We start from the raw sequence: 22,698 nt of genomic DNA, 5'->3' as shown, positions 1-22,698 counted from the left end.
TTCATTTTGTCACAACAAAGTTTATTGTTTTGTTTGTAAGATCTGGATATTTTTTTATTTAATGTTACTTCATGACATTTCTTTGTTATAACATCTTTAATGAATTTAATAGCTCCTCCTAGTGTTTTGGCATAAGCGCTAGTTAAGAATTCATCTTTACTATTTATTGGTATATTAGGTATTTTATTAAAAATACTTAATTTATAATGTTTTTTTTATCAGCATCTATTAACTGATAATAGTTTGTTTCATAATCACATATAAATTCTTCTAGATAACATAAATTGCATAGTTTAATATTATTTAAAATAAAAATTGCTCTATTTTGTTCTATGTTCTTAGCTACCAGATTAGCATCATTATTAGAAACTCCTAAAAATTCTTGGTACAAGGCATCAACAAATAGTTCGAAATATCGATGTCCTGTCATTCCTTGTGGTAGATTAGTAATTACTAGGTTTTCAGCTCAAGTTCTTACTGCTCCTACCAATGTCATTTTTATCATACCATGAGTTAAAACTTGAATATTCTCACTTTTGTCTAATAATGGTGTTAATTGAATTTGTACTGATAGTTCATTTGTCCAATGATCTATCTTTGATTTTCTTTCTTTAGTTGTTGAACAACCTAAATCTAAAATATTTTGTTTCACAAATCCTGATGTTTTTGATTCTCTAAGAATGTCTCTAACATCTTTATAAGATCCAGAGTATTGGTCTCTGTTGTATTTAAATTCTTCATCATCTCTTCCACCACTACCTTCTACATTTGTTCGTAGATTTAATTGTGGTCTGAAATCATCTTCAGACTCTGATTCTGAAATATCCAAATCTCTGTATTGTTCTGATTCTTGATGTGAATGATATAATTCTTCTGTATTTACTCCTATTTGTTCAGATTCAGATGAGTCTGTTTCACTAAACATCTTCATACTTATGTTTGCCATAACTAAGGGGATTTCTATACCATGATTCAATTTTGAATGGTGGTTCTTCTTCCATTTTCCTTTTTCCTTTATCTATTGAAAGAACTTCCTTAAGATAGTTTAATATTTTATTACTATGTCTTTCTTGTTCAATTATTAATCTAGTCGTTGCTAAATCAATATATTCTTTGAAATTCTTCTCTAATTCTTGTATTGATAGATTGATCTTATTGATATTATTTTCTAAATCTCCTAGATCTTTTTCTAATTTTATTAAGGACGTCATTGCGATGAGGTTGATTCATTAACAATAGCTTGTTTAATTTTAAGAATATTTTGATTCATGGTTCCAATCTTTTCAAGAATATCTTCATCATTTCTAGCAAATGATAATGATCTTCTTGGTACAGACTGTTTTGTGATTTGGAGGTCATCTGAACTCCATTAGTCCTTATTACTTGAAACATCATTGAGACTCTATATGCTAGTCCGCGGTTTTGGTTGTACACAATTAGTCCTTATTACTTGAAACATCATTGAGACTCTATATGCTAGTACTGTACTTTGACTCGTTTACCGACTTTATTGGGGTCATCAGGTGTCGGGATTGGGTACAGTTACGACACATATAGGAGTCGATGCTTTGTTGTCAAGGATTCACCACATACTTGCGAGTGTGGATATCCTATGCGATCTGAGGAGATATTAATGTGACGAATCTCTGGCCAGAGTACATGATGTGTTTTAGGTTAATGGGTTTTCCTAGTAACACATGCGATGTCATTAATAGATCTCCAAGATGTTATGCATATTTATCGAATCTCGAACGACTCTCGATGCACCAATGGTTGTTGATTCGATCGAGATATTTGGTTGAAGGGACCGTACTGTACGCTAACCAAAATCTACTGGTTCTTGCAGGCACTATCAGTAATACCTAGGGAATCATGGGGCGATGTTGCTAGGCGCTCTTACCATGATTCGATGGGTAAGTCAGAAATTGTTGTTCCGAGTCACAAGGAGTTGTGAGCCCACGACTAGCTGTATTCCTGAACCATTGAGGGTTACACAAGTAATGGATTACTAAAACCCCGTAGAGATAGTTAAATTTAAAGAGTTAAGTTTAATGAAAGAGAAGTTGGACTTCTTAACCAAAGGGAGTGAGATTTTCTAAAATGACATAGGGATGGGCATTTTTGGAAATCACTGAATTCGGATTCAGAAAAATTATCTTGACTCTAAAAGATGCAGAAATGATTTCTGTGCACATTGGTGAAATTATTTTATCAATCGGAGTCACGATGAATTTTATATTAATTTTTAGAACAACGGGCTTGGCTTGTTGGGCTTAAGTTATGGATTGTGGGCCCTAAGGAGTTAGAGTCCAAATACAGTTATAACTTAATCTAGTCTAGAAATTATCTATAAATATACTGCAGTGTTCGAAAATTCCATGAGATTTTCAGTCTTGCAATTTTTGAATTTCAGCCTATATTATTCAAGGGGATTTTCGAAATCCTTTGTCCCTTTTGGAGAAAATTCGGGTTGTGATTTTTGTGAAAAATTACAATCTGAATTAACAGATCATATCTGTTTATTCTCTACGCAAACTTCTGATTGATTTCTAGTGCAGTCAATCAGAGGGTTTTGTTTTCTATTCGTGGACCTGATTGAAGAAACGTTCGTTCATCAGTTTCTGGGATATACAACAAGAGCAGATTAAATTCTGTTGGTGTCCATAATCTCGCTTCGAGATTTCAAGGTAAAAATTTAATTGTGATTTTATTTTTACTTGAACAAATTTAATCGTAAAAGTTTTGATACCCATATATGGAATCGTTCCATATAATAAAATAAAAATTTTAAACTTTCGCTGCACCGGGTATCAATTCTTAATTGATCTGAACACCGTTTTCCAACAGTGGTAGCTCAGATCAAACGATTAAATTAATCGATTGTACAAAATTTTTAAGTCTCGGTTTTTGAAAAAAAACGAAAATTTAAAATTAAATTTTAATGGGCAAATCGGGCAGCGAGCGTCGCTGCAGCGATTTGATCGCTGCCCAGCCCGGGCCCCTTTTTGGGGCGCGGGCTGCCCGGGATTGTACCGGGCAGCCCGGAAAAATTATTTTTAATTTTTAATTAAAATTTTTTATTTTTAAAATTCTAGTTTTTGAACCGATCGAAAATTGTTTTTGATTGGTTCACGAGGCATCGGATCGAATTGTTCGAGTCCGAAAATTTAAAATTGATTTTTGGATAAATTTGAATTTTTGGAAAATTTATAAATTTTATCCGTTAAATTAAATTTTATAAAAGTAATTATTTTGGTACAATTGATGATAAGATATGATCTTATGGATGGATAAGATAAAATATGATTTTATCTTTTAAATTATGATGTCTTTGCATGTTTATCCAATTATTTAATTATTGAATTAATTAATGGATAAAGGATGATCGATTGCCATGACCAATGTTTTAGGTGTATGTTAGGTGATTTACATTTGTCTTATTGTTGTTGGTGTTTATTAATGGGCTTGGTTTATAGCCCAATATGATTATCATATGTAATAAAAGTGGGCCTGGTTTATGGCCCGTTCCCACCCCTAAAAATGTATCCCATATTTGTCATCAAAATTTATTGTAAATTTATTAGACTTAGTGGAAGACAAAGATTTGAAGAAATGGTGGGCCCAGCAGACAATCAAGACCGAAGAAATGTAAATTGGAAGCACAATGTAATAGGATTGCATTGCATACTTGCATATCACCTAGGATTGGACTTAGACTCGTGATTGGCAACCACGGGTCGATTAGTTAATGGGATCGATCATCCTTAAATAATATATGATATTATTGATGTATGCATGTTTAGACTAAATTGTATGAATCCCGCAAGCATACATAAATTGCATGATGAGACAAATTTTCAAAATTAAAATCCCTCATTTTAAATATGATTTAAAATTGATATCAAGATTAATAAAAAAAGGAATTTAAATATTGTTTAAATATTCCTACCTTCCATCAACGATCAATGTATGAGATGCTACCCGCGGATACGGTCCGGCTCATATTATTGGGGGCCCGTTCGTCGGAAAGCCGTACATTGGATCGACACATGTTGTAAGTTAGGTGGAACTCCCATGGGATTGGCTCATATTATTGGGGATCCACATGGCGACCGTCCATCACAACTTAATATTGATGGGTTATCTTGACATGTCACAATAAATGGCGTCATATTATTGGGCCCTTATTGGACATGAGGTAAAAACATGGGGGTTACTTTGGAAGTAATTGGGCTCTACCTTTTGAAAATTATGGTTGGCTGATATTATTCGGGATCATGATTTGTCAATTGGACTTCATGTTCTCACTAAGGAAAACAGTTTCCCGTTTTCACTAGAGGGTAGTGAAATCGTTAAAATAGTGGGAGTGTAATTCATAAAATTAAAATTCGCCATATTTTATGTCTTAGTAAATTAATTAAACAATCATTGATTATTGTCTATTTCCTTTTCAGTATACTATTACAATGACTTCTCGCAATCCACTGTTTTCAATTCTCGAACAAAACAAATTGACTGGCGGAAACTATACGGAATGGTTCCGTAAGTTGAAAATTATTCTTACTTCGGAAAAAGCTTTCTACGTGTTAGAGAAGCCGCCTCCGAAGGAAGCCCCGGCTAATACAAGTCCGGAAGAGTTGGCAAAACTTGATTTATGGTGGGACCATGATATCAAGGCCAAATGCTACATGCAGGCTTCGATGTCTGATGAGCTTCAAAGGAGATTCGAGGATACCGTGAATGCTGCTGACATTCACAAGAACCTCAAAGAACTCTTTGGAGCTCAGTCAAGGTCGGAGAGGTATGCCACCGTCAGAGAGCTCATGACGAGCCGCATGCGAGATGGGACTTCGGTCCGTGAGCATGGGGTGCACATGATTGGGCTCATTGAAAAGTTGGTAACACTCGACTTGACTTTGGAGCATGAACTTAGCGCGGACTTGTTGCTTCTATCACTTCCTTCATCGTTTGACGGTTTTGTGATGAACTTCAATATGAACAAGATAGAGGCCACCCTTGAAGAGATGGTCAATATTCTTGTCACATATGAAGCCACACTAAAGAAGGATAAACCGATACTCTTGGTTGGCTCCTCTTCTAACTCTAAGAAAGGACCAAGTGGAAAGGGTAAGAAACGTTCTGCCCCGCCCAAGAAGATTGTACCAAATAAGAAGGGAAAGGTCAAGGTTTCAAATGGGATAAAAGATGAAAACGTTTGCCATTACTGCAAGAAACCCGATCATTGAAAACGTAACTGCAAGGAATACCTCGAACAGTTGCGAACTGCAAAGGGTATGTTTTACATTGAAATAAATGTTTTGCTTAATACTTCTTCTTGGGTATTGGATACCGGATGTGGATCTCACATTTGCAATGATTTGCAGGTGATGACAAAAAATCGTAAGCTAAGGATGGGTGAGACCCAGCTAAGGCTCGGGAATGGTTCTAGAGTCGAAGCCAAAGCTATAGGAGATATTTATTTAGTTTTGCAGAACAATTTTAAGTTATTTTTGAGAGATGGTTTATATGTTCCGGATTTGGTCAAAAACATTATATCTATTTCTATGCTTGATAGAGATGGCTTTTCTTGCAATTTTGTGAATGGGATTTGCAATATTTACAAGAATGAATGTTTGATTGGAAATGGACAACTTGAAAACGATCTATATAGTTTAAAATTAAAAGACGTTCCAATTAATTATATTGATAAACCTGTAACAACAATTAAAAGAAAGGACGATAGTCAAAACCCGGCAAACCTTTGGCATGCTAGGCTAGGTCATATTTTCTCAAGGAGGATGAACAAGCTAGTGGGAGAGGGCATGTTTGATATGTCTGATACTAACTCTCTACCTACTTGTGAGTCATGCCTAAAGGGAAAAATGACTAAATCTCCTTTCAAAGGGAAACCTGAGCGTAGTCAAAATCTGTTGGATTTGATCCATACAGATGTTTGCGGTCCATTTAGGATTGGTACTAAATGTGGCAACACCTACTTCATTACCTTTACTGATGATCATTCTAGGTATGAGTATTTATATTTAATGAAATATAAGTCTGAAGCATTTGAAAGGTTCAAAGAATTCAAGGCTGAAATAGAAAACAAACTAGGTAAAAGTATTAAGGCACTTCGATCGGATCGAGGTGGAGAATACTTAAGTACCGAGTTTTTGGACTATCTAAAAGAGAATGAGATTCTCTCTCAGTGGACTCCTCCTATGACACCTCAGCTTAATGGTGTTTTGGAGCGTCGCAGTCGAACTTTGTTGGATATGGTTCGATCTATGATGAGCTTCACTGAGCTCCCACATTCGTTTTGGGGCTACGCGCTTGAAACGGCGATATTGTTGTTAAACAACGTCCACACTAAAGTAGTAAATAAAACATCATACGAGTTATGGAATGGCAAAGCTCCTAAGTATTCGTACTTGAGGATTTGGGGATGTCCTGCTTACGTGAAGCAGACAGTGGGAGATAAGTTGGATAATCGATCCACCTTATGTTATTTTGTAGGGTATCCAAAGAATTCAATCGGATATTATTTCTATCATCCTGCTGAAACAAAAGTGTTTGTTTCAAGGAATGCCACCTTCTTGGAGAAGGAGTTCTTATTGGATAAGAAAGGCAAGATGATGGAACTCGAAGAAATTCGAGAAGAACCCGAGATACAAAATAGCGATCCTACACCTCAAGAATCATCACAAGACACGCCTATTACTAGGAGATCCGAGAGGACTTCTAGGCCTCCTATTAGATATGGTCTTCTTCTTGAAGGGGATCAAAGTAAACCCGACATTGGATGTGATCCAAAAAACTTCAAGGAAGCAATTTATGATGCGGATTCGAATTTATGGCTTGAAGCTATGCAATCGGAAATAGACTCGATGCATTCTAACCAAGTTTGGTCTTTAGTAGATCCTCCCGATGGAATTGTTCCAATTTGGTGCAAATGGATCTACAAGAGAAAGCTTGGGCCTGATGGAAAGGTATTGACCTACAAGGCACGATTGGTGGCAAAAGGTTATACTCAAAGACAAGGAGTTGACTATGATGAAACCTTTTCACCAGTCGCAATGTTCAAGTCCATAAGAATCCTTATTGTCATAGCAGCATGGTATGACTATGAGATATGGCAAATGGATGTAAAGACTGCATTTCTTAATGAAAACATTAAGGAAGAGATCTATATGATGCAGCCTGAGGGATACACATCCATGGAAAGCGATCATAAGGTATGCAAGTTTCAGAGATCAATCTATGGTCTCAAACAAGCATCAAGAAGTTGGAACCAGAAATTTGATGAAACGATAAAGGATTTTGGTTTTATCAAGAACCCGGAGGAACCATGCGTGTACAAGAAAAGTAGTTAAGAATGCGGTAACATTCTTAGTACTTTATGTTGATGACATCCTACTCATGGGGAATGATGTAGGGATGTTGCAGTCAACAAAGATATGGTTATCAGGTAGATTCTCGGTGAAGGATTTAGGTGAGGCATCCTATATTCTAGGAATTCAGATCTATAGAGATAGATCTAAAAGAATGATAGGACTCACTCAATCAACCTACATCGACACCATATTGAAAAGGTTTTCAATGGATGGGTCCAAGAGAGGACATCTACCTATGTGTTATGGAGTTTCTCTATCCAAGTCTATGTGTCCCAAGACTGACGAAGAGATAGAGAAGATGACACACGTGCCATATGCGTCAGCCATAGGTAGTATCATGTATGGGATGATATCTACCAGACCGGATGTGGCCTATGCTCTGAGCATCACGAGCAGATACCAAGCCAATCCCCGTCAAATGCATTGGAAAGCCGTGAAGGATATTCTTAAGTACTTGCGAAGGACTAAGAATTTATTCATGGTTTATGGAGGGAGAGAATTGAAGTTGGAAGGCTATACCGACTCTAGCTTCCAATGTGACGTGGATGACTCGAAATCAACCTCTGGATTTGTATTCGTGCTCAATGGCGGTGCTGTCTCTTGGAAGAGTTTCAAGCAGGACACCACCGCGGATTCCACCACTGAGGCAGAATACATTGCAGCATCAGCTGCTGCTAAAGAGGCGGTTTGGATAAGGAAATTCATCCAAGAGTTGGGTGTAATTCCTGAAGCTGTTGGTCCAGTCCCGGTGTACTGTGACAACACGGGTGCCGTTGCTCAGGCAAAGGAACCAAGGTCTCATCAGAAGTCCAAACACGTATTGAGGAAATACCACATTATCCGGGAGATCGTGGAAAGAGAAGATATCAGTGTCGAGAGAGTGGCCTCTACAGACAATATCGCTGATCCGCTTACTAAGCCCTTGCCAGGACCATTGTTTGATAAACATCGCGAAGCAATGGGATTACGTAGTATGACTAGTTGGCTTTAGGGCAAGTGGGAGATTGAAAGAGTGGGTACCCGGTTAGCCAACTTGTGGCTAAGGGTTTTTATGACTCTATGTAAAACAATCTTTTGTTTAATATAATTTACACTTTTATAATGGTATTGACTTTATTTTTCTTCATATTGTTATATTATGATATACTATTGTTGTTTTGATAAAGACCTTGAATATACTATAGTGTATGTAAGATGTGGTAGCACATGGGGATGGCTATCATGAAACACATCTTATAGTCACTGTATATTCTAAACAGTTCCTAGTCAATTGAGCCGTCCGCAAATAAGGATAAGGATCGCTCGAGATTGAGACTAGCATTTGCGATGCCGAGTACCACGTTTCATTGGTATGGAACATAGAGATGTTCAAAGCATGCAAATGGATATTCATATGATGAATGATCGAACTACCCTATTCGGACTTTCAGAGTGGTTATCACTTATCGAGTGGATAAAGTCCGCGGTTTTGGTTGTACACCATTAGTCCTTATTACTTAAAATATCATTGAGACTCTATATGCTAGTACTGTACTTTGACTCGTTTACCGACTCTATTGGGGTCATCAGGTGTCGGGATTGGGTACAGTTACGACACATATAGGAGTCGATGCTTTGTTGTCAAGGATTCACCACATACTTGCGAGTGTGGATATCCTATGCGATCTGAGGAGATATTAGTGTGACGAATCTCTGGCCAGAGTATATGATGTGTTTTAGGTTAATGGGTTTTCCTAGTAACACATGCGATGTCATTAATAGATCTCCAAGATGTTATGCATAGTTATCGAATCTCGAACGACTCTCGATGCACCAATGATTGTTGATTCGATCGAGATATTTGGTTGAAGGGACCGTACTGTACGCTAACCAAAATCTACTGGTTCTTGCAGGCACTATCAGTAATACCTAGGGAATCATGGGGCGATGTTGCTAGGCGCTCTTACCATGATTCGATGGGTAAGTCGGAAATTATTGTTCCGAGCCACAAGGAGTTGTGAGCCCACGGCTAGCTGTATTCCTGAACCATTGAGGGTTACACAAGTAATGGATTACTAAAACCCCGTAGAGATAGTTAAATTTAAAGAGTTAAATTTAATGAAAGAGAAGTTGGACTTCTTAACTAAAGGGAGTGGGATTTCCTAAAATGACATAGGGATGGGCATTTTTGGAAATCACTGAATTCGGATTCAGAAAAATTATCTTGACTCTAAAAGATGCATAAATGGTTTCTGTGCACATTGGTGAAATTAGTTTATCAATCGGAGTCACGATGAATTTTATATTAATTTTTAGAACAACGGGCTTGGCTTGTTGGGCTTAAGTTATGGATTGTGGGCCCTAAGGAGTTAGAGTCCAAATACAGTTATAACTTAATCTAGTCTAGAAATTATCTATAAATATACTGCAGTGTTAAAAAATTCCATGAGATTTTCAGCCTTGCAATTTTCGAAATCCTCTGTCCCTTTTGGAGAAAATTCGGGTTGTAATTTTTGTGAAAAATTACAATCTGAATTAACAGATCATATCTATTTATTCTCTACGCAAACTTCTGATTGATTTCTAGTGCAGTCAATCAGAGGGTTTTGTTTTCTATTCGTGGACCTGATTGAAGAAACGTTCGTTCATCAGTTCCTGGGATATACAACAAGAGCAGATTAAATTCTGTTGGTGTCCATAATCTCGCTTCGAGATTTCAAGGTAAAAATTTAATTGTGATTTTATTTTTACTTGAACAAATTTAATCGTAAAAGTTTTGATACCCATATATGGAATCGTTCCATATAATAAAATAAAAATTTTAAACTTCCGCTGCACCGGGTATCAATTCTTAATTGATCTGAACACCGTTTTCCAACATCTTCTTGGTACAGACTGTTTTGTGATTTGGAGGTCATCTGAACTCCATCTTTTATAGGGATTTATTTTTCAATAAATGCTTTTCGAGGGTGTTCAATTCTTGTAATATTTTCAAACATTCTTTCAACAGAAATAGTTGGTTTTGTTGAAATTATTCCTGTTTGAGAATTATTACTTATTGCTAAATCGACAACATAGTTTATATTGATCGGATGGTTTCCTGTTAACATAAGATTATTTCTATAAAAGTAATAATCTAATATTAAAACGTCATTTATGTTTTTATCAAAAAGAGATATATTGTATTGTGGATAAATACAAAATTTCATCTTTTTGTAACATAAGTTTCCTTCAATTTTTCCAAGGACAGAATCCTCAAAATTACGTATCTTTTTGTCACGAACTGTGATTTTAATTGGTGTATCTATTCCTTCTCGGTAGTGAGCTGATACTATTATTTCGATTCCTCCAATGTGAACATATTTCAGTTCATATCGTTTTTTTTCACTGGCTTTTGCCATGATGGTATCAATATCTTGAGTTGTTAATAACTTCAGAGTATTAGACCTTGATTCGTTATTTATTTTACAAGATCTTTCTTTTGTACGAATCGAATAATAAATTAAATTTTTTTTAGGATTAATAAAATTTGAAATCTTGCTTAATATTCCTGGTTGGTCTATTAGATTTGTTTTTGAATTAGAAAACTCTGTTTTCTGTATCTCAGCAAACTTATTCTGATTAAATATAATATTCAAATTATACTCTTGGTTCTCTTCAGATTCATCAATCTGACTATTTTGATTTGGAATTGTTACTTCTGTCATTTTAACAGATGATAGAACTTGTTAATTTTCTTAAGGCTATTAAAAGCTTTTTTGTTGAATATATCTGTTCTAATAAATTCTGAAAATCTTCGAAACTATCAATTGAAGATTGACAATTTTTAAGATGTTTCAAATTGTTTTCACAATTTTCTATATCAAAATTTATATTTTGAGAATATAAATTAAAGATATTCATTTTTGTATTTTCATACATTTTTCATTTAGTAAAAATTTTTACTTTTATTATTTTGTTTTTGTTGATCGGATTTCGATAACAAAGTTTGTTCTTATTCATAACATATTGTTATGTCTTCAATTTTATCGTTGTCAAAAATTTGAATTATCATTTTCCAGTTGCTTGAAAAATGTTTTTTTTTATGATTTTTGAAATAAAAGGTTTGGAGATCTTTTATTTTATTTCATAATTGATCTATTTGACGTAAATCTTTTAGTAAGATTATTTTATCAAATAAATTTTTAATCTTAATATCTAAAGTTAATCCAGGCATTAATAATCTGCTTTATTTAACTGCTTTGATACCAAATTGCGGAATTCTTCAAATTCTTATGAATTTTCTCATTCATGGCTTTACAGATCTGATTCATTTATAACAGATAAATATTTTCAGATTAGTTTGGTTCCATTCATAGGTTATAATTACAAATTTTAGTTGATAAATTAATTTGAATATGGTTAAATCAGAAGTATTTAAACGATATTCATGAAATGTATCATATTCATGATCATCTTCTATTTCAAACCAGTTTGTTATTATCAATCTTCCATTTCTTATGAAGGATGATGACATGATTAACGTATTTTAAATATTTCTTTGAATTAAGGGTTGCAGGAGATTTAGGAAGGTTACCTTATTTGAATGAATCTTGGTTTTGAGCAGAGGCCAAATCCTTGCTTTCCCTTAACGATCACTTGATCAACTGGTACTTGCTCTATGGATCTCCAGGTTTACTCTAACCATGAATCTTCAATGGTTGGTTTCCAACCTTATCCTCATTACGTCCTGCTTGTTTAGTTATTAGCCATAAGACTTATTTTTGTTTCTGATTTTATGTTTCTTAGTTTCTGATAGTTTTCATACGTCTTGTATGAACCAGATTATAAGAAACTTAAGAAGAGAGAGATACTCAAACTTCACTTATCCATTTACAGCACAAAACATCTCATTTTATAGGCGTGGAGAAACGCATACATAATAAAAGAAAAGAGGGGGACCACCCGACACTACATAATGGAAAACAACTCATTTTGCATCTGAGTGGATGCCTTTAACATGTGGTGTGGTCCACGATTTCATTTGTTTTTACATTGTGTCATTTTCTGAATCACTGGTACATTCGGACCATTTATTTATTGGTTTGTCTTCTTTGCCAACTGCTTCTTTTGTCTGAATGGGTTGGCAATGTCCACATTTGTGAGTGGAAATCATTGTTCTTAGTCTTTGACATAGCATTTGTTGGGTTTCTCGGGTCATGTCAACTCTTGCTTCATAGATTGGAGCTTCGAATTCAGCTAACATGGCTTGTTCTTTCTTTTGGATTGTCTCCTTGTGTCCAATGGTTAATAAAATTTTACTGGTTGCAAAATTTATTTTAACCTTTGAGTTTCCATCAATCTTTCCTGTCTTTGAGATCATGTCAATTAATGTCTTTATTCTTATCTCATAAAGTGTTGAGATATCCATTACTGGTTTCTCTTCATTTGATCCTTCGAATAAGAACTTGTCTTTTTGTTTTCGACATTTAATATATACCATTGGTTGATAGAATTTGTTATCATCCCAATCTCAATGTTAATAATGGATCGTCCTTAAAGACTGCTTTCTTGAACTGGATGATACTATTTCTCAACTGATATGGAAATAGTTCTATTTCTTGATTGTTGGGATTGACTTCCAATCCACTTAATAATCCATTTGAAAAGAATCTTGCGACTTCATGTGCTGGAGCACCTTGCAGTGTTCTTGCTCTTGATATGCTCTGTGTGTCACAAGTTTGTAGCCAAGATTCTGCAGATGGTTTGGCTATTCTTAAATAGTTTAGTGTTTCAAAGAATTCAGTCTTGAGTTTTTCTGAAAAATTTGTTTTTTCAAAAATTGGTTTTTGTGGTCGCAGATTGACCATCTTTCTTTCTCTTGCTTCAAGGGCACTTTTAAACGTCCTTTCTTTTTTTTTTTCATTTTTCTCGGTGTTGGCTGTGACCACCGGTTCTTTCTTCTTTTATTTTTCTTGGTTATCAGTATTGGCTGTGACCACTGACTGTTTTTCATTCATCTCCATTATTTTGTTAAATGGAGTTGCTAACTTGATTGGAGTTTTTGATCAGGATGATGATGATGATGTTGTCATATTTTCTTTAATCCTCTGAATTTTTCCTTTTATATTCTTTTTTCTTTGTTGAAGAATCTGAATTTTTTTATCTATGTCAATCAATTGTTCTTCTAATTGATTTAATTGCTCCATCCTGCACAATAAAACATATATATATATATATATATATATATATAAATGGTTAGAAATTTAACTCTTTTTCATGAGTAACTCGGATAGTTTTATTATGCGTATCATTGCATTTATGAAATTCTTTTGCAAGAATTGAATCAATCTTCATAAATGAGATTGATTGTCTTTACTCATAGAGTAATTCATGTTTCTGAATATAAATCTCATTTTCATCAATTTATATTCCCCATGCTTTCTGAGGCATGTTCGGATGACTGAAAGTCATAAAATAATTCATGTTTCTGAATATAAATCTCATTTCATCAATTTATGTTTCCCATGCTTTCTAAGGTATGTTCGGATGACTCGTGGTCATTTTCTGGATCACTTAGGATCTCTTTTGTTATTCCGTTACTACGGATAGTATAATTTGGATGAAGTTATCTGGTTAATGCGTCGGGTAATGAATTATCCGTTCCTTTGACATGTTGGATCTCGAACTGATAATGGTTCAATTCCAATTGCCATCTAATTAGCCTTGCTGCATTTCTCCCTGCATTTCTTGATATTTTCCTTGTCTTGAAATATGTTAAATTCATATTATCTGTTCTTACTAAAAATGATTTAGGAATAAGATAAATTTCATAAGTTCTAATTGTAAATATTAAAGCTAATAATTCTTTTTTATTTGAATGATAATTTAATTGTGCACCTTGAAAAGTTTTTGATGTATAATTGCATAATTCTTCATTATTTCTAGTAGCTGTTTTAGTAAGTTATTCTAAATTTCTTTCTCCTGTATAAGCTTTTAAACATGCTCCCCAGTATTCATTTGAAGCTTCTGTTTCAATTATTATTATATCTTTATTGGAAGGAAAATATAACTCAGGAAGATTACTAATTATTTTCTTTTTAATAGTATCTATATAATTAGTATCTTCTTTAGACCATTTCCACTTGTAGTCTTGTTTAAGTTTTACCTGAAGAAGTTTTCTGATTTCTGCAAGTTTCTTAATGTAATTTCCAGAATAAGTTAATAATCCTAAAAATCTTCTTAATTGATCTTTATCTATGATTTCACTAGGAAAATCGTGAATTTTCTTAAGTATATGCTGTTGTAAACAATGTTTTCCATCTTCTATTTGTAATCCTAAATAATTTATTTTTGTTTTAAACAATTGTGCTTTCTTTTCAGAAAGTATGATTCCATCTTTATGACAAATATCTAATATTGTCATGAGGTCTTTATAATGTTGATCTAGTGTTTTTGAATAAATTAATAAATCATCTATATAAACACAACAAAAATCTACATATGATTTAAAAGATTCATCCATATATCTTTGAAAGATATCTGGTGCTTGTTTAAGTCCGAAAGGTAATACAGTCCAGTGATACTGTCCTTTTGGACAACTGAATGATGTAAGTAATTGTGTTTGTGGTTCTAGTTAAATTTGCCAGAATCCTGATTTACAATCTAAACTGGAGAAATATTTCATTCCTAAATCATTCTTGTTTGGGATGTAATATCCATCCATAATTGTTGCATTATTCATTTTTAGATAATCAATTACCATTCTTTTCTTATTAGTGTCTTTCTTACTGACATAAAAGGCTGGTGAAGAGTGTGGACTCTTGCTTGGGATGATTATCTTAAGTTTTAGTAATTCTTGAACCTCTTTTTCGAATATTTTTACATCATCCATGTTGCATCTTCTTGGTGCTTCATGGATTGTGATATTAGGGTCTTTAAGTTTTATTGAAGCAATGAATTGTTTTCTTTTCTTAATTTTATCCTGAGGATTTTCAGAACAAATATCATGAAATTTCTTCATGATTTCTTTTTCATGATTAATTGTTAAAATATTTTCTATTTTTAGTTCTATTGGATTTGTATTTATTTTATGAAAATTCTTTGTAAATCCTTCATTTCCTACACGAAATGCTGTTCGTATTTTAGGAATATAAATCATTGATGATCCTTTGTTTAAAGTTATGTAATTTTCAAATTGTGTAAAGGGAAGATATTCTCTTAAAAAGTTATTTTCTATTATAATGTCCATTCCTGATTCTATTTGATATATAATGGGTATTACAAATTTTGTTTCTTCTATTTCTATTTTTAATTTTTCTGCTACTGTATTAAGCATGATTATTGATCCATCTCCTATTCGAACTTTTAATCCTTTGTCATATTTCTTCCAATAATGAGTTGGGAGTATGTGTTTACTTGCTAGACACATACTTGCTCCTGTATCAACATAAGCATGTATATGATATGATTTATGTTCTTTGATTTTAATTTGAATTTTTATATAAATACTATTTGGATTTGTTTTGTTTTTAGTATCCATTATCTCACCTTTTTTTTTAGTGATTTATTAGGATTTTTAATAGATAAGGGTAGAATTTGAAAGGGCTCGTGTCCTGATTTAATATTTAATGATCAAACAACCATGATTAATTAATGTAAACAGCGAAAACGAGTTAAAAATTTGCGTTTTGGGCCTATAGAAAATTCGGCATGACCTATTCGTAAATAGGGCATCCCAAAAACTTGTACAACACAACCAGCAATATATATTCGAAAATAGAGTCACAACTCCAATTCACAAACCTATAGCCGCACTGGCCAGGACTAAACACATGCAGAGCCGGCAAGGCTCGATCACACAAATACCAATTCAAAACAAAGTCCAAAACTATCGATACAGATACACAGGGCATCACCCCGACAAATATAAAACTCGCTAAATTGATATATACATATATCTGGGAACATGACTCCAAGATCGACTCACTGGGTACCACTAGATGACGCTCCACCAGACGCGTCAAATCCCCCTGGATAACCTGCTATGGAATCACAAACAACCACAGCATAAAAACAAAACAGGGGTCGGACCCCAGTACGAAGAACTAGAAAAATTACGACAAATATAAATGACATGAATAAAATCAAGTACAATGCAATAAAATGCAATGTAATGCGTGACAGGTATCAATAGAATAAGGGATACCAAATGGAGTCCAAACGAAACGTATCACAATAATCTCAGTGGCCACCCGTGCCAGGAACACAGCAGACCTCGAATCATCACTGCTAATCCACACACGTAGCATCGAGGGCGACATGAGCTACCCGTCCGGCCTCATGCTGTCATCAGGAGTGTCGTACGTAGCATCGAGAGCACGGTTGCTACCCGCTCGGTCTTGTGCTAACTCGGGAGTGCACTAAATAATGTCACTCGCTCCATCGATGACTCAATACATCTCAAGAGATCAATATCAATAGCAATCAAAGGAGTCAAGGCTCAACGTGCTATGAAAAATTGTAAATGAGTGAATGCAATCATATAATCCACATAAGCACATAAAACACGTTATCACTCATTACAAAATACTTAATATCATTACATGCCATTATAGGCGTCGTAATTAAACGGCTCATACGTACCTCAATCAACACTTAATTTACCACGGAAATATCTTAAGTATTTCTCGGATATTCCGAATCTGTAATTCCAGAAAAATTGCTCATAAATCCTAAAATTCATATTTCATATTAAAACATCCTATCAATGACCAAATATCGAATATACGACTCTAAAAAGTCGAAATACTAAAATTAAAACAATCTGAATTTTTCCAAAAATTCCTACAAATTTCAAAAATTCGCATTTATATTTTCTAGAGCATCTAAACACTCCATCAATGAATAATCAACACTAAAATTCAAAAATCTCCAATTATAATAATCTAAAAATTTGAAATATTGCCCCAATAATTTCTGAAAAATAGTCAATACCTTCAGTCGACTCCGATATAATACCTACAACCAATAATAAATCAACTATCAATTATCGGAAGTCAATCGAATCAAAATTCCCAAAAGTTCAAAACCTAGCCTAGAATTTACCTCAATGAGTCGAAATAAAAGTCCAAACAACTAGGACCACACTCCCCTACACTCCGGTGACGATCGGCGGCGGCGAGGGAGGGAAAACGGCGGTGGCTGTCGGCGACGGGTTTTCGGGACAGCGACGAAACCTTAAGAAATTGGTATCAAAAGAAAGCTTATGTTGCGAGGAATCCGAAACTATATTTACTTTTGAAAATCGATAACCGACGGAAAAGTTACGGCGATTTGAAGCGATGAAGAAAATTAAAACAAAAGAAACAGAAGGATACGCGAGAGAGAGAGACGGTGGAAAGAAAAAGATATTATGATATATATATTATATATGTATATATGGATATGTATTAGTTTAATGTGTGTCTTATTTTATTCATTCGGGGTTCAAACTTGACCCGGTTCGAGTTATTTCAACTCCTGTGTGCTCTATAAATAACATATTCATTTTAATATCGTCTATAAACCGATATTTATAAATACATATTTTTAACACACAAATTAATTAATATATTAATATCGGGTCCTTACATTTCTCCCCCTCTAAAAAGAAGATTTCGTTCTCGAAATTAACACATATCAAACTTATATACAAGTGGTCAAAGATCTACTACTGATAGTACATAGGAAAATCAGAGTACATGGAATAAGTCACCACATTGTCAAACAAATTAGGTCATTCTTGACGCATTCTAGACTCCAATTCCCATGTAGCTTCTTCTCTCCCATGTCTACTCCATTCCACCATAACCAAAGGAATCGTCTTGTTCCTAAGTTGCTTTTCTTTACGATCAAGGATCTGCACTGGATACTCAACATAGCTAAGGGAACTATCCAACTCCACATCATCAGCTCTCAAGATATGAGAAGGATCTGGTTCATACTTCCGCAGCATAGATACGTGAAATACATCATGTATCGCAGACAAACTCTACGGCAAGTTCAAACGATACACCAAAATACCAATCTTCTCAACAATCTCGTACGGACCGATATAACGAGGAGCTAATTTCCCTTTATGCCCAAATCTCATAGTACCACGAAATGGTGATACTTTCAAGAAAACAAAATCGCCAACCTGAAATTCTAAAGGTCTACGCCTGTTATTAGTATAGCTGGCTTGACGATCCTGGGCTGCTTTCATTCTTTTCCTGATCAGTTCAACTTTTTCTTTCATCTCTTGAATAAACTCTGGTCCCGAAAATTGTTGTTCTCCTACTTCTTCCCAACATATCGGAGATCTACATTTTCTGCCATACAAGGCTTCAAATGGTGCCATCCCGATAGATACTTGATAACTATTATTGTAAGAGAATTCCACCAAAGCTAAAGATTCTTGCCAACCACCACTGAAATCCATCACAACAGCTCGTAATAAATCTTCCAATGTCTGAATAGTTCTTTCAGATTGACCATCGGTCTGTGGATGATAGGCAGTACTTATGGCCAATTTAGAACCCAAAGCTGATTGCAAACTAGACCAAAACTTAGAAGTAAATCTGGGATCATGGTCTGATACTATAGTAATTGGCACACCATGCAATCGCACTATCTGATCAATGTACATTTTCGCCATTTTCGTATATGTCCAAGTACGATCATATGGAATAAAATGGGCAGATTTAGACAATTTATCCACAATAACCCAAATGGCATCACAACCACGATTAGATCGAGGTAGGTGTGTCACGAAATCCATAGTAATGTGTTCCCAATTCCACTGTGGTACTTCAAGACTAAGTAACATACCACCTGGTCTCATTTTTTCAGCCTTCACTTGTTGACACGTCAGACACTTAGCCACAAAGTCAGAAATATCTTTCTTCATACCTTCCCACCAATAATGGGCTTTCAAAATATGATACATCTTTCGAATTCCAGGATGTATACTATGTCGACTACAATGAGCTTCTCGTAGTATATCTTCTTTCAAATATATCAAATTCGGAACCACAAGTCTACCATTATAACGCAAACATCCATCAGAAGCAACAAGGAATTTCCCTGACTGACCAGCTGGAGTTAATTCTTTCAAGTGATGAATATATGGATCAGTCTTTTGTGCTGCTTTGATTTTTGAAATTATTCGTGGTTCAACTTAAATAGATGAAACTATGAAATGATTACCTTTAGCTCGATAAGTCCATCCTGAAGTTCCCAAATGCTCATGAACTTTAGAAATAGTTAAAGATGCTAACATCTTAGTATGAACTTTTCTGCTCAAAGCATCTGCAACTTGATTCACATTTCCTGGCTGGTATTGAATATCACAGTCAAAATCCTTAAGTAATTTCAACCATCGACGTTGTCTCATATTCAAATCAGACTGTATGAATAAATATTTCAGACTCTTATGATCGGAATAAATCACAAACTGTTCACCGTACAGATAATGACGCCATATTTTCAATGCATGCACAATGACAGCCAATTCTAAATCATGAACTGGATAACGAGTCTCATGTGGTTTCAATTGATTAGATGCATACGCAATCACGCGTCCATTTTGCATCAAAACACAACCCAGTCCATTCAAAGAAGCATCTGTACATACAACAAATCCACCTGAGCCTGAAGGTAATGCTAGTACTGGAGTCGTAGTCAATTTTTCTTTCAAAGTCTGAAAACTAGCTTCACATTACTCAGTCCACACAAAACGTCGATCTTTTTGAGTCAATATCGTCATAGGTCTTTCTATGCCAGAAAATCCCTTAATAAAACGCCTGTAATATCCAGCCAAACCCAAAAAGCTACGAATCTCAGAGACATTGGTTGGTCGAGACCAATTAAGAACAGATTCAATTTTACTAGGATCGACAGATATCCCTTGAGCTGATATCACATGTCCTAGAAATAATACTCTGTCCAACCAAAATTCACACTTCGAAAACTTAGCATATAATTGTGATGTTCTGAGTTTCTGAAGTACTAATATCAAATGTTCTTTATGCTCCTTCCTTGACTTAGAATAAATCAAAATGTCATCAATAAACACGATAACAAATCGATCTATGAATTCTCGAAACACACGATTCATTAAATCCATGAAAATCGCTGGAGCATTAGTCAACCCAAAAGGCACAACTAAAAATTCATAATGTCCATAACACGTTCGAAATGCTGTCTTGGGAACATCTTCCTCTCGAACTCGAAGTTGATGATATCCGGAACGAAGATCAATTTTAGAATATACAGATGTACCCTGCAACTGATCAAACAATTCATCAATTCATGGAAAAGGATACTTATTCTTCACAGTAGCCTGATTCAATTGCCGATAATCGATGCACATTCTCATCGTTCCATCTTTCTTCTTCACACACAAGACTGGAGCACCCCAAGGCGACACACTTGGTCTAATATAACCTTTTTTCAGCAAATCTTGCAATTGTGCCTTGAGTTCTTTCAATTCTGCTGGAGCTAATCGATATGGAGCTCGAAAAATCGGAATTGTCCCTGACATCAACTCAATGCTAAGATCTATTTCCCTCTGAGGCGGAAAACCCGGAATCTCATCAGGAAATACATCAGGAAAATTCTTAACGACAGGAATATCTGAAACTTTCAATTTCTCCTCCTTCGTCACATCAAGAGAATAAATCATAAATCCTTCATTTCCTATCGACAATAATCTAAACATTTCCATTGACGATACTAATGGAATGCGAGATTGTGAATCATTACCATAAAAATTTCACTTATTGCCATAATACGGTCTAAATCTCACAATTCCATGAAAACAATCAACAGTAGCTCTATAATTCATCAGTGTATCCATACCCAGAATACAATCAAAATCAGACAAAGCTAATTTGATTAGATTGGTTATCATGATCTTATCCTCAAATCTAATCACCCAATTCAAAACTATCTCATTAGACATCAAGAAAACACCAACAAGAGTAGCTACAGACACAGTATCCAACAACGGAGTAAAAGCAATCTCATGCTCATCAGCAAATGTAACATATAAAAATGAATGAGATGCTCCTGTGTCTATCAAGATACGTGCAGGATAATCAAAAATATAACAAATACCTGCAATAACTCCCCCAGGTGCATCTTGTGCCTGATCCTGAGTCATAGCATGGACTTGAGCCTGCTGTGGCCCTGGAAAACGTTGCTGACTCTGAGGAGATGAGTACCTAGGCTGTTGAGGTGGTTGTACCGGAACATAAGGCTGTGTAGGAGCAAACTGCGGTACAGGAGTATATGGCCTGAACGATGGTCTTTTAGGAAACTGACCAAACTGTTGTGGTTGAGACTGTTGTCTTCCCGTATTTGGACATGCTCTGGCCAAATGTCCAACCTGACCACATATAAAACAAGTCCCTGAAAATCCTGTACAATGTGCACTCAAATGGTTACCACCACATCTATCACAGTACACTCTACTAGTCGATCTAACTGAACTTCCACCACGACTACCACTGGAACTCGATGATCTGGACTGCTATTTCTTTTTAAATTGTTTTCCTCGCAGTTTAAACCAAGGCTTCTTCGCTTGCTGAGAAGACTGAGTAGGCTGATATGGAAGTAAACCCATTGGTGTCTATGAACTGCTTCCAGCTCCTTGAGGAACAGATGCTGGAATTGATTGTGGTTCACCCCTGAGTAGACTTGCTTCAATCTTTTTTGCCTTTTTTACGGCTTTCATATAAGTGGATGAAGTTCCAGTAGTTACCAACGTATGGATTGTTCGTGTAAGCCCCTTCAGAAAGTGTGAAAGCTTTGACCGATCATTCTTTGCAACGTGTGGGACATAAGGCAGAAGAACAGAAAACTATGATAGGAACTCAGAGTTCTAATAAGAATTCATAAACTAAGTTCTAAAGCCAATAACTACCGGTTCTATCAGATAAGTTCAACTAATAAACACAACAAGTAAGTCACGTAAGAACAAATAGTCACACACATACGCAACCATTTTGTTAGTGTCTAAACTCGAGTGTACTAAACTCTAATTTGAGCATATCCCAGTTTATGCTCTGATACCAAATAAAAGGGCCCGTGTACTGATTTAATATTTAGTGATCAAACAACCAGGATTAATTAATGAAAACAGCAAAAACAAGTTAAAAATTTGCGTTTTGGGCCTATAGAAAATTCGGCATGACCTATTCGTAAATAGGACATCCCAAAAATCTGTACAACACAACCAGCAATATATATTCAAAAATAGAGTCACAACTCCAATTCACAAACCTATAGCCGCACTGGCCAAGACTAAACACATGCAGAGCCGGCA

This window comes from Henckelia pumila, chromosome 2, assembly GCF_033568475.1.
Source record: "Henckelia pumila isolate YLH828 chromosome 2, ASM3356847v2, whole genome shotgun sequence".
Taxonomy (NCBI): domain Eukaryota; kingdom Viridiplantae; phylum Streptophyta; class Magnoliopsida; order Lamiales; family Gesneriaceae; genus Henckelia; species Henckelia pumila.
This window is presented reverse-complemented; position numbering follows the sequence as displayed.